We start from the raw sequence: 14,148 nt of genomic DNA on the forward strand, positions 1-14,148 counted from the left end.
TTCACATGTATTAAGTGTCAACAGGATTGTGTCCTACATTTTGTTTAACTGAAGTTGAAATCAATAACTTCCATATGTAACTGCACAATTTTCCCAAAAGACAGTGCTTTAAAATACTGGAGTAAGCAAATGTTACTAATTTTCTGTAAACAAGAACTGCACTGTTTAAAGTTCTTTGAAACCAAGGCTGAAATTTTCAAATCTAGGTGCTAACATTTTTATGATAGTTTATTGCATCAAGAAACACAACGCAGGTTCCCAGTAGGTAAACATTTTCCAAGTCCAGGTGTCCAAATTTAGGCTCCTAAATCCACAGTTAAGTATCTAAATAAAAGTGCCCAATTTTCAGAGGTGCTGACCACCTGCAGCTCCCATGGACTTAGATGGGATTTGTAGTCACTCAGCACTTCTGAGGATCAGGCTACTTACACTTAAGTGCACAACGATGGATTTAGGAGTCTAACGTTAGGCACCCAGGCCTGAAAGTTTTTGCCTAAATCAGTAATCTGTGTAGCCTTCCTAGCTGTAATAAAATATCACAAAAACCTACAAAATGCATGCTGCTTTCCAAAAATAAAGTGAAAATGTGTCAATGGAAGACTAGGGCATCAATTTTCCTTTTTTCAGTCAACTAACCATGAGGCTGATGGTCGTGGTGGAAAAAACTGTAAACCTTCTCACTGAGCTTTAAATAGGGTACTGACACCTGTATTTCAGAACTTAGCATGACTGCACCTGAGAAGTTATTTACTTTTTTTATTATCTTTGTCATCTAAGCAAATGCCAAAACCATCCCATCATACTTTCCCTGTATTTTTAGATGACATCTTCAACAAATTGGACACAGGATTTGGCAGTTCTCTTTTCAGATGTAGAATCGATACTATTAATTGGGAGTGCTTGTTTCCCCCCCTTGTATGAATACTTGAAACTATTACTGAATCATTTCTCTTGTGCTCTTGCATAAAGTCAGTGTTTATTTCTACAGTCCTTCCTTTAATGTTCCCTCTGATTTTTCACTTGCAGAATGTAGTAGTAGGCATGTGAGGAGTTTATCGAGGGTGATGTGCTTCAATCATTTCTTTAAACTGCCCATTTTTTGCTATGTTGTGGGTAATGCTATTAGCATAAAAGACGGCTGCAACTTTTATTGTATAATCACTGACAGGTATTTTCCATTTTGGGCATTGAAAATGAACAGACACACTGATCCTAAATTAGACTGATGTCAAAGAACTGCTCAAAAGCTATTTACATCTTGTTACTTAACAATGTGTACATTTTACTTGAAAATAATATCTTTTTGTTTTGTTTTGTTTTTTACTTCATTCAACACTTATTTCCTAGCACTTCTTTCAACTACAGGCACATTGAATCAGATAAATTCATTCAATGATGTTTGGCAATCACAAAATATAAATCACCTGTTTGACATATTAGTCAGCAGCTCTTACATTTACAACCATCAGAATCAGAAACAATCATTCAGTGACTTCAACACTGTGTAGACTCAAAGGAGGAGCTAGCCATCTTTATTTAAAAACATGTTACCTGTCCATCAGAAATGTCTACATTCCAGCAAACAAAGCCCTCCATAACAGATGACCATTCTAATGATTCCCCTCTCTTCAACATCCAAACAGTTGATTTCACCCTCTCACAATGCCCCTATCTCCAATCACCAATGACTCTTCCGTTTTCCCTCCTTCTTCTCTAGGCTTCTGACTTTCTTGCGATTTCTTTATCAGCACACCAAGAATCTTAGTGTTTCATCACTTCCCTTTTAACTTTTAAGAATAACTGAAGTTTTCTTTTATCAACTGAAACTATAGCTTTATGTTTCTAGTATCAACATATTCTCAAATACATGTTTTGTTCTTCAGAGCCACATGGGGAAAAAAAGAACCTGATAAAATCTGATAAAACCCACTGAGCTGGTGATTTTTATAACCCTAAGGCAGACAGGCATAATTGCCTAAAAGTCTAAGTGCAAATTAAAATTCTTCTGCATAACCACTAAGAGGCTTACTTCCACCTGCTGAAGTCAGAAAATTACTGTGTTAATCAAGGCAGCATGCCCTTGGTCTAAAGAGCAGAAGAAGAAAACCTGATTTTCTCTTATCTGAAAGGGACAAAGGTAAAAAGTAAAGCCACTTGTATGCACTGATATAGGACAAGTTTGGAGTAATTATGTATATGTGTACTAGAGATCAACAAGATGGAGTCTGATGAACAGAGGTAGTAAAGTGTACCTTCTCTCAACCTTACTGAGATATTGCAACTGAAATGACCATTGTGACTTTAAATGGTGAAACAGCAAGCCATACTAAGATAGCTATGCTATAAACTCAATATTATGAACTCTTTATTTCATTAATTTTAATCACAATTACACTAATACAGGCTGGTTTTCCCTCCCTCCCCACCCCCCAACTCCCTAATATTTTCTTTCCACTTTAAGTTAATCAGCTGTATTTTATGAGTTTTTGTTCGTGCAGATATCTTTTCTTAAATAAAAAAGTATACTAGGGCAGCCCGAAAATGTTCCATCAAATCTGTTTTTCGATGGAGAACTGGGATTTCAACTAAACAAAATTTTTGGTGAAAAATGTCTTTCTGTGGCAAATATTTATTTGTTATAGAAAAATGAAAACTTTCCATTGGGAAGTATCAAAACATTCCCGAATCAAAATTAAACATTTCGACATAGCCGAACGAAAGTGTTTAGTTTTGATTCAGTTCAACATGAAACCATGTTTTCTTGAATCAGTGCAATGTCATGAGAGCCGTAGGTCAGGTGCCTCCTGGTCCCACCCATAGTGCATCACAAGAGATTTAGTCAGCATGGGAGCCTGGCCCATAGGGTGGAGAGGGGCATGAGGAGCCTGAATTACCGTTCTCATCAGGCTTCATGTCAGGGAAGACATGGTTTAATGTCGAACCGAGTCAAAATGCAACATTTTGAATTGGTCTGACAAACCGAAGTATCTCAATTCAGATAAACCCAACCTGAAACACAACACTTCATTCTGATTTTGTGCCATTACAATCATGAGATCTTATATGTACGGAAAAGTAATTTGATTACTTACTAGAAGTCACCTGATGCATTAAAACAATGACATTTTACATAAAATCAACTTGTCCAGAAAAGTCAATAATTCTTCTTAAAATTTAAGTAAGAAAAGGAAAGCCCTCAAGGATGGCTTGTATAAATTGTCTATTGTACATTAATACAATGGATGTTTATGTAAATACAGAACAGTTATATTTTAATCCCTTTGCATTAATAGAGACCTAGTTTATCTGAATCCATCTACAAGCTCCATTTTTTAATTTGGCTTTAAAAACCCCCTGCAGATTATTAAATCAATAGTACATGTATAATATACGATAGGTTGCCTCTTAAATACTCAGAGGCCTTTTGGGAAGTCAGGATTTCCTGTTGGACCAATAACTACAAGACCTCTAACCTGCCAGTGCCACGGAGGTAATCTTTTCAAATAACCAAGGAGATAGTAACCAAGTACAGGCTGGCTAAATCTCACTATCCATTGTTAATTTCATAAACTTGGCCTTACCATGTTTATGGGCATGTAGGCCACCCCATAGTTCAATCCTATCTCCTCTCTTTTTCAAAAATCTATGTAGGATCTAGCTCATTTCATAACACATCATCAGCTCCAATGCCACTAATGTGCTAATGACACCCACCTATCCATACATCTCTCTTACCGGACACAAACTTCAGAGACACCTAGATGTCACAGTACATGAGAAAAATAAGGCACCTGGATTAACAAGAAATTGGCTTACTATCAACCCTATAAGAAAGCAGTATCGCTGAGAGTAAGAGAATGACATTTTAAGGAAATGATCGGAATGTTGGTTGACCTTTATTAAGAGTATGTGTCCACTAATTGTCAAGGTAACATGCAATCTCTGTGTCCTATTGGACTGTTCTAAACAGAAATTACTTACAGCAAGGAGAACTGCCTTCTTCCATCTTTGACTAGCCAAGACAATATGCTCACTTCTCTTGGACAAGGATCTAGCCTGATATCAATACTTTTTTCATCACTTTTTCCAGATGTGACTGCTGCAGTGGACTCTACCTTGGGCTGATGGTGGTGGCCTACATCACAACTCCAGCAGGCACAGTCAACTTTCACAAGGCTGACAGGAGCACATCACACTAGCGTTCCTCTACTCAACTGGCTCCCCATTCATTTCAACATCCTGGTCTGAATCCCCAAATCCCTTATTGAGTTAGGGCTTAGCTATCTTTGAAACTGCTTCTCCATCCAGGATCCAGTGAGACAACAGTGCTCTCCTAGGAATGATACATGTGATGATGCCCAAGACTGCATGTTATAGAGCTGAGGACAGGGTGTTCTTGCTTTGCAGTGAAACTCCATGAGCTGTAGAACTCTGACACCAGATATCAAGTTAAGCCAGAGCCTGACCATTTAAAGGCCAGAGCCTCTCTTTTGAGAAGGCCTTCCCTCAGTTACAACAGCTGAAGAATGGATTTTGCATGAATGTTGTAAAAAAATCTCTCATTAAGTAACAGAAGTTATATCAAGAGATGACGGATCCTTTGAAGACAAAAGGAATGGGCTAAATTGTCTCCTTTCCCTATGTAGATGTGTGAGGACAAGAGGCTCCAAAGCACCTTCCTGTCTTGCATCACCTTCACAGTGACAGGTTGCAATTGAAGTCCCTTCCCCTAAGGGTCTGTAATTAAAGGCACAAGCCAACCCAACAGGGACAGGAAAGGGAGGAGGTGAGATCATGCTGTCCTTACACTGACCTGCAGAGCTAGCTGGGGAGTGGGAGCAAGCTGCACCACACTACCTCTGTGTGGCAGGGTTGTGCAAGGTGAAGGACTGTCTCCTGAGGCCTTAAACCTGCCTGGAGTTCCCTCTGAGAAGTGCAGCTCCACACCACCTCTTAGTCAGGGCCATGTATAATTTGCACAATCTGGCCCAATGTGATTCTTAATTTAGTTTTTGCAGCCTAGATACCACAATGATTAGCCCAGTAAGAAATGCTTTGATGGATTCTCATGAAGCTTTCAGCTGGCTGAGTTCTCCCCAAAATGGCCATGCCCACCACAAACAAATTTACTTTAGCTGAGCTAACACTGAATCACGAGTGTATGGATGTAACGTTTTCAAAAGCACCTGCATGGTTTAGGAGCCTAAGTCTCATTTGCTACATCCACACTACAAGGTAGGGGTGTGCTCACAGGTACCTACTCATGCTAACTCTCATCAAGCTAGTGCATGTATAAATAGAAGCATAGCCCAGTAGCACAGGCAATTGCAGCAGAGTCTTGGCCATCCAAAGTACAAACCCACCTGAAACAGGTGAGTATGTACTTGGCACAGCTAAGCCATGCCTCCACTGCTGCTGCCCGTGCTACTTATACTTGTGCTAGCTTAATGAGAGCTAACGTGAGCAAGTATAAGTGAGCAGAGGAAACATACCTCACTCATAACGTACACAGAGCCATCGAAAGTCAGTGGGATTCAGCTGTTTTAAGTGGTTTTGAAAATTTTATTCATGTACTGATAGAAACAAATTGGGAAATAAACCAATGGTGAATAAAATAAGGACTGTGTCAGCTCATTGATTATTTCTGCAACATTCCCAATCTAAATATAGTAGATATGGAAAATGCCATATTTAAATAGCACTGAAATTTACTTCTTCCCTTTAAAAAAACACATCAAATGCATTGGGTGTTAAATGGACAGCTGCATGCATATGAAGAAGTGGGTTTTTTTACCCACGAAAGCTTATGCCCAAATAAATCTGTTAGTCTTTAAGGTGCCACCGGACTCCTCATTGTTTAAGTGGACAGTTAAGACTTTTGCCCCATAACAGAAATCAGTTAATCAAATTAATTTGATGGAACGGTGGTGTCTGCATAGCACATTGTTAGCAATAAGAATCATACTTAATCAACAAACCTGACTCCCTGCATCAAGGGGTTAAAAAGAAATTGGGCCCACTCCCTGCAAAGACTTGCACTACTTAACTTTGTGCACTGTGAATAGTCCCATTGAAGTGTCAATGGGGCTACTAACAAATTTGAAATGGTAAGAAGGTGTGTAAATCTTTGCAAGATTTGAATTTCGGTTTTATCTGCAACATGAATAGTTTTCTCCATTCAAACTGAGGGGCAAATTCCATACTCTGATCTGCCCCTGGATCTCTAAATGTGATTAAAACAAATGCATCAATTTTGCTTATGTGCTTAAGATTTGCATATATTTCATCATCCCATTAAGTCTGAATCTCTATTTGCGCCGGTCTTTGGCATTTACAGTGGCTAATCTCAATAAGAGTGTAGTTTTGATAAAAATGGGTGTGACTGACTCATGCAAAATTCCCGTGGATTTAAGCAGCCATTTTGGATGGCACTATAAAAGCAATTCAACTTTGCTCAAGCAAGGAAGTCTTGTCAGCGAAAAAGCTTGAAGGGACTCCGTCACCTGAAACTTTTTGAATGTGTGTCTAATTTAAAAAAAAAAGAAATCCTGATTCTGATAAAGCACCTTATAATTTGAGAGGACAGGTGTTACGTCTTTAAAAACATGAAATGAAAATTACTTTTCCTGCTTCCTTATCAATGTTTATAAGAATCTTTTCAGCAACAAAGAAATTTACCATACAGAAGAAACTGCAAGTGACCATGCATAAATGAACAAAATAAACTGAGAAAAATAACTGTCTTACTAACTCCTTTCAGCTGTAGTAATCCCAGGTATTGTGTGAGAGACCAGGTCTCCCGGCTGTCACCTCATCCCAGCATCTAGATGGCTCCTGAGTGTATCAGGGAGTGGAGGCTCTCAGGAGTGATGTGCACCTTAAGAGTGCATGGGCAGGCAGCATCAAGGATGTAGATGAGGACATCCTGACACCACCTTAGGACACAGAGAGGCTGCTGCTGCAAGTGAACTCTGGTAGGGGAGTCACACCAGCACAACTGAACCACACTCACTTCCGCCTGATCACGGATGCCATCACGCTGCAGCATTTAGGGTAGCTGGGCAAAGGAATCAGAATTGGGCCACTGGTACAGTTTGTCTGATTATTTAATATACCAGATTTTTATTTCATTTTGCTATGTTTGTTATTTAACGTGTCCCTCCCCCCCATCCATCCAAATTCTTTTTCTTCTCCACATTTTCCTAATAAATGCGCAACCTCATTTGAGAAACACTCTCCATACTGAGTTACTGGCTCGGCCTGTGTCATAGATATGATTTAGTTTCCTTCATATTTCCAGGTGGAAGAACTGGACCCAAAGATCATTTGTACTAAGGCCACAGTTCTAACCCCAGTAAAGCTCTGTCCTGGTTGTAAGGAGTAACTATGCTTTTAACTACATTAGGTACAAAATGTTCAGGCAAATGTGATTTTTCAAGTTGACAGTAACCCTTGAAGATGGATAGTGAACCATTTGACTAAACGTAAATTAAAGTGGACTCTGGAAACAATAATCTGAGCTCTTGAGCTTCTTTGAAAGCACAACCGGTTGGGAGCTGTAGGAGTACAGACGTTTTATAGATTTTAAAACTAAATTTGAGCTTCAAATACTAAATCTAGCACTCAGGGACACTGGATTTGTGACACTTCCAGGAAGACTTTGGAGCCATAAACTAATGGACAGATTACACTCATGCATAAAATATAGTCTTTTTGGGTAGCAGATAGCAAGACAAACATAGAAGGAAAACTATTTAAAGTAAATCACCCATTTTTCACATTCAAATACTCTGGAAGCTAAAAAGATCAGGAAAACCAGTGTGATGAGTTTGAGTTCAAAAACTGGCCAATTATGACTCTCAGGCTGCATTTGAAATCAAGCCTCCAACTGTGCAAGATGACCCGTGTGAGCAAACCTTTGCACTGACTTCAGTGGGGCCACCCAGTGGCCACTAGTGTCTGCGTACATGGATTAGGGTGGAATATCAGGGCAAAACCATTAAAGTATGGAAAGCACTTCCAAGCCTCATACTGGTGGCAATTATTTTGATTGAAAACGGTGGCAGTATGGATGCCCCGAGCCAAAAATTTTAAACGAATTTAATTTCTAACCTGTTTTAAACTAATCTAAAAATCAAACTAGAAAACCCTTGAATATTTAACAAAAATTAATTAAATTAATTCCTGGTCTAACTCCATTGACTCCACTAACTGTGACTCTTAACGAGGACAATAAAATTTAGTAGTCCAAAAGTTCAAAACCTAACTGGAAATGTAAAAATGTCTTAGAGTACCTATTGGTTCTGATTAGCACTACACACCTTTATAGTTTGAAAATATATCTGTGACGTGTGTGTGTGTGTGTGTCCAAACAAATACAAAGTTATAAAGTTTCAATGTTAGGAAGTTTGTCCAGGTATAGTCTTTAAAACTAAAGACTGGTAAAACCAATGCACATCTTCTGTAAAGTGGAACTGTTTCTTAGAGAGGTAAAAAAAAGTCAAATCTTTTGTTCTTTTATCAAGACATGAGATGTGGAAAGCAAAATTCTGAACTATTGCAGGGTTCTTAAGTCACTATTAAATTGAATCCTTGCCTTTGGCATTTACTGTATTGTACATTTGCTGCTAGTCTACTGAGCAAGTACATTTCTCTGATGTTACTTAACAAGTTATTCTTTTGTCATATTCTAGCAACTAAAGAAAATATTCAGCATGTCTGTGCCATGATGACATCTTTAGGCAAACAATGTTACCATGGCTCTTCTCATTCACATTTCATTCATGTGCCATTTTTTCTTTCATAATTAACTAGCTCCTACACCTGATTCATATAGCACACACATGTACCTCCTGTATACACAGAGGAATAAAACTTACCCTTAGTTACACCCCTGCAATTTCAATGTCAATGGGGTTGTCGACATGTAACCAAGGACAGAAATTTGGCCAGAGGGAAGGGCCTAGGGAAATGGGAAAAGGGAAGAAAAGGAATATTTATTTTTATCTTTTACTCAGTTTCAGATAACTGTGAAACAATAGATCATATTTTTCCTGTACTAGGTATGAGTTTTTTTATATACACATTCCTCAGTTCCATTTTTAAATGGTTGCTGATGGCAGAAGTGAAAACAACATGCAAATCTCACACTTGTAAGAGTATAGCCTGTAATACTAAAGCTCTTTTTGCAGGAAATACCAATCCAAGGACTACTGAGCAATTTTACCGCCACTTAGGACAGGCCTGTGCAATCGTTACTAACGACTGAACTCAATGGGACTACTCCTCATACGAGTAGTAAGTACTCACTAATGTCAGTAGGGGCTACACAGTCAAGCCCTTGAATGTTATATTTTTGTGTGTGTATGCACACAGAAGAGTATGTGCTCAAACAAACAGGCCAAGTTCAGCAGTGATCTGTGTGGTAGTGTAAATTACAGACCTGGAATAAATGAGATCAGAATTACGATCAGAAAGTGAGTTTAAATTACACTGATTTTGTATTCTATGGCAGGGGTAGGCAACCTATGGCACGTGTGCCGAAGGCGGCACGCGAGCTGATTTTCAGTGGCACTCACAATGCCCAGATCCTGGCCACCGGTCCAGAGGGCTCTGCATTTTAATTTAATTTTAAATGAAGCTTCTTAAACATTTTAAAAAACGTATTTACTCTACATACAACAATAGTTTAGTTATATATTATAGACTTACAGAAAGAGACCGTCTAAAACGTTAAAATGTATTACTGGCATGCGAAACCTTAAATTAGAGTGAATAAATGAAGACTCGGCACATCACTTCTGAAAGGTTGCCAATCCCTGTTCTATGGGAACCAAATTCAGCACCTATGAAAAAGGGGGTAAGCAAAGTTTGCCCTTGCTTACACCAGGACTACATCTGGGAGTGCTGAGGATGATGCAAGTCACATTGAAACATGGAGTCCTCCATTATCTTATCTCTTCCTGTTAATTAGTTTTCCTGCTACAAGTGGCTACCTGCCACTAGCCCATTTTCTATTCCCTGGCACATAGATTATGCTCATTTTGAAGACCTTGGACTGTATGCTGATTTCACTTATACAGATGTAAATTTCAATTACTCTACTGAAGTCAATGGAGTTATACCAATATAAATCTAGAGCAGAAAACTTAGCTCCTAATCAATGCCAAATTGATACAAATTCTACTATTTTGCAACATACACAAATTTCTGCCCAATCTGTAATTTACACAACTATTTACATCATCACTGAATTTGGCCCAAAGGCTGCCCAGGGAGTTGCACTGGTTTATTCCCATCTGCATTTGGTTCACAGAATGTGTAGAAATGACCCTTGGTTCACTTCTATGTGAGGACTAAGTATGCTATATAATCCACTAATATCCCAATATTATAAAAAAAATGTTTCAATTGTTTAAAAATTTCCATTAAAGTTTGAACAAAGGTAGGAGGTTAGTGTATACCCTGCTACCCCGTCTGAGCATGCAAACACTTTGAGCCTACATGAATGCATTGTACTCATCAAGTCAAGCCAAATGTTTCCCCCTTCCTGCTCTTCAAAAAGTACTCTGTGCCCTTTCACTATGAAGCATGGAATCAGCCTCCTAGTATCTGGTAAACTCATTTCCTCGCCAGCCAGGACATTCAGGCATCTATCAAGTTTCTAAGCACTCCCCAACAGCAACAGAATAATCAGTTAAGGCTTCTTTATCATTACTGCTTCCTAGAAGTCCTAGGAATGATGTGATGGCACTCACACTCCCTGTGTGGCACCAGCTGATTTTTGAGAAAAACAAAAAGCATTTCCACAGCATGACCATCCAGATAGCGTTTGATGCCAGGAAGATTATTGCCAAATGTCCAGGTTCCACACACAGCACATCTTTCAAATGTCAGCATGGAGCCAGCTCTGACTAACTGCTTGGTAAATGTACAGTAATTTTCAGATTACGCAGATTTTATTTAATTTGTGATAGTTTAATACTAATTTAAAGAGGGCTTTGGTAATTACCAGCTATTTCTTAACATTTAACTTGCTAGCAGATATGCCTTAAAGAATGTCAATGACAGATTTAACAAAGCCATATAACCACATGCATACAAAAGATATACAAAGTCAGTCAGTCTCTGCCTTGAAGATTTGGTGTATGTACATCACCTAGCACAATGGAACTCTGCTCTAAGTCATGGCCACTAGGAACTACTAGAATACAAATAAGAAATAATCATAATTTAACTCCAACCAAGCATAGTGGTTAGAAATGGAGCTTTTCTAATCAGCTAAAATGTTGAACTTGTGTCACACAGAAGTGTAGGTGTTTATTGTGTATGGGGATGGTTGTGTTTAAGTGGGTTCTGTTGGATGATTGTTAATCAAGGGAATTGTTTTTTAGTGGAAAAGGTTGTTTCATATTTATTGTTTTTCAGTATTATAGTTTATGTTTATAGCAATGTTATTAAGGTGATGTTATGAAGAAGACCAATGTTTCCTTCTTTCAACCGTCAATGTTTCTGGTCAGAGTTAGGGTTGTGAAGGGAAGCAGCAGATGTGGGCAGTGGATATGCAAGAGGTAATCACAACTGTAGATTTCAAAGGTTGTGTGTGTACTTAACTAGTGACTCGACTCCTGATTTTTCTTACGAATGAGTTGGTAGTATGAACGCTTGAGCAATTGTAACCAGTGTTAACGAATTTTTTTGTTGTTCGATGGAACTTGTTTAAGAAATCTCTGCAAATGCTAAAAGTTATTCAGATGGATACAAGATAAACATATACCCTGACCCCTAATCCCAACTGTACTCCTTCCCCTTGTTCCCTGGCACAGCCCAATTCCTCCCACAGCCTCCAGTGCATGACCCAGATTGCCCCCGTTGCGCCACTTCATGTCTCCCTACAGCCCCATGCCTCAATATGCTTCCTCAAACCACAACCCCACCCCGACTACTCAGGCTTTTTATGTCAGTGTTTAAAAACTGAATATAGCCAGAGAGTAGGAGTCATGGTGCGGACCAGGGGTGCATATGACGGAGCAGGGCTATGTGAGAGTAGTATGTGAGGAGCAAGGAGCAGTGGGGAGAAGATCTATGTGCACTCTAACAAACCATAAGTGAGTCATCAGAGATTATCTAAATTCCGATGAAACAAAGGTGGTTAATCAAAGTGGAACTCCTCTCCATTCTCCCCACCACACACACACACACACCCCTACCTGCTCTGGCCCCTCCTTCTCTATGCACCAGTCCCCCCACCCAAAGATCTCCACTCCTCACCCTCCCCACTCTGCCCATTATTATTATGTATCAGTTGTATTACCATAACACCTAGGAGCCCTAGTCACGGACCACATTCTCACCGTGCTAGGCACCATACAAAACACAAGACAATCCAACAACCCCCTCCACACAGCTGCTTAACGCTCCCTGGCTCCCTACAATGCTGCTGAATGGTGTGCCACAGAGCTCAGGTCAAGTGTCTCTACACTGGTGCCTAAATAAAGAGCCTCTGGTTTCTGAGAAACACCCCAGCATCCCCGCATAGAAATGGATCCCACCCACAAGCATCTCCTATTAAAATCCTCCATTCACCCCAAAGCCCTGCTCAAACCCCACTCACTTTACCTGCTGCTGCCCAAGCCCAGCTCCCTATTGTCTGAGTGAGGAGCAGAGCTGGTGAGGTGGCAAAGCAGGCTTTCTGCACTGGAAAACAGAGGCAGCTGACAGAACTTGACAGTTCCGTCAACTAATCTTGGCAGAGTTCTGTTAGTTTATCCTGAATGAGAGGAGTGACTGTGTGCGTTCAACTTCAGAATTTCAAAAGTGGCCTAGCTCCAAGATGTTATCAAAATGTGTGTGTCCTAGCATGGGAGAAGTTTGGGTTCCTCCAACTAAACAACCACTGTCCACACAAACCCCAAAGGAATATGAGAAAAATCGGAGTAAAGTTGGTTTCTTTTGGTCGGGGCAGAGGGTTGAAAAAAATATATTTGTGTTTCTTATGCAAAAGGTAGTAAATATTTTCTTTTTCAAAAGTTACGGAGGAAATTTCAATTGTCCTATGAAGAATTATTCTGCTAAAAGTATAGACTAGACTAAATTCAATCAGAGTGTGAAGCAGAGGAATTTCAGCCTCTTAAGTGCCACACACTTCCCTAAAATACATTCAGCAAACCAAAGTGAAAACAGAAACTTAAGGACAACAACAAAAATTTGCTTGATGTCTGATGTCCTCTTAGCTGTCACATATCTCCTTGTCTCTTCTCTTTATTTAGAGATCTAAGAAGAGCATGCATCGTCTTGAAATGGGGAAAGCAAAGACAAAGGCTCCCTGACTGCATTCTCTCTCTTTCGAGACTTATGTGACCCAAATGGCACTGTTCCCATCTTAGTATTGGCTGAGAGAATAAAGGGTCCCCATATGCTGCTTAATAACCTGTCCCAGTCTACATAATTAGGTTATAGAAGAGATAGGACCCAAGCCAAAATTCAGGCAGACTTGTTGTTCCTGCCATTACCCTGAACCCTGTCAAAGAAAAACTAATCTCTCACTGTGTTCATTTTGCTCTCTCTGTGTCTGATCTCCTGTACTCCAGAGTTGCAAAATTCACACTCTGTACCCAAAAGAGCAAGGTTAACCATCTATCTCCTCCTACACTCTTTGAGGATGCAAGCCTTGATCCTTCTCATCATTCTAAGAGGGCTGCTCCTTCAAAATAACTAAGAACATTGAATATTTTCAGGAGTATTAGATTAGGAGACTGGTATTAAAAAGGCAAGGAATTAACTTTTATGACACTTCTCAAGGACTCCACTCCTTTTTCCTCCCCTCAAACTACTCAACTCACCAATGTCCTTGCAGCTATTCATTCATCTAACACGAGAACAAGTAAATTTGGCAGCCCAACCTCCAGCTTTCTATGCAGCGACCTTGATCTTCCACTTTCCATCTAAACCACTTTGAGATTTCTCTGCTTGCACTAGAATCCTCCCCTTCTTCTCTTGTAAGAGACAAAGTATTAGAGAACAATTACGATTTTGTCTAGTGTATGAATCTTCCTTGCCGTGCTCCAGACGCATCTAAGAAGTTATCATACTTGGCAATTTTCTTTATCTGCCATTTCACTTCCAGTGGCAAACAACAGCATTTCCCTA

General features: G+C 39.5%; 1 protein-coding gene across 3 annotated transcripts in view; it reads right to left on the reverse strand.

Moving 5' to 3' along the window:
• The window catches only part of ZNF516 (zinc finger protein 516), a 134,582-nt gene that overhangs the window by 107,345 nt on the left and 13,089 nt on the right, over positions 1-14,148 (reverse strand). Inside the window, exon 1 of one of the 3 annotated variants that reach the window (XM_054018972.1) lies at positions 8,880-8,960. The exons of the other annotated variants lie outside the window; for them this stretch is intronic. The gene's annotated coding sequence lies outside the window, so the exon portion shown is untranslated. Of the gene's footprint in view, positions 1-8,879; positions 8,961-14,148 lie in introns of those variants that run through there. 3 annotated transcript variants of the gene reach the window in all.

Source organism: Malaclemys terrapin, chromosome 2 (genome assembly GCF_027887155.1).
Source record: "Malaclemys terrapin pileata isolate rMalTer1 chromosome 2, rMalTer1.hap1, whole genome shotgun sequence".
Classification (NCBI taxonomy): Eukaryota; Metazoa; Chordata; order Testudines; family Emydidae; genus Malaclemys; species Malaclemys terrapin.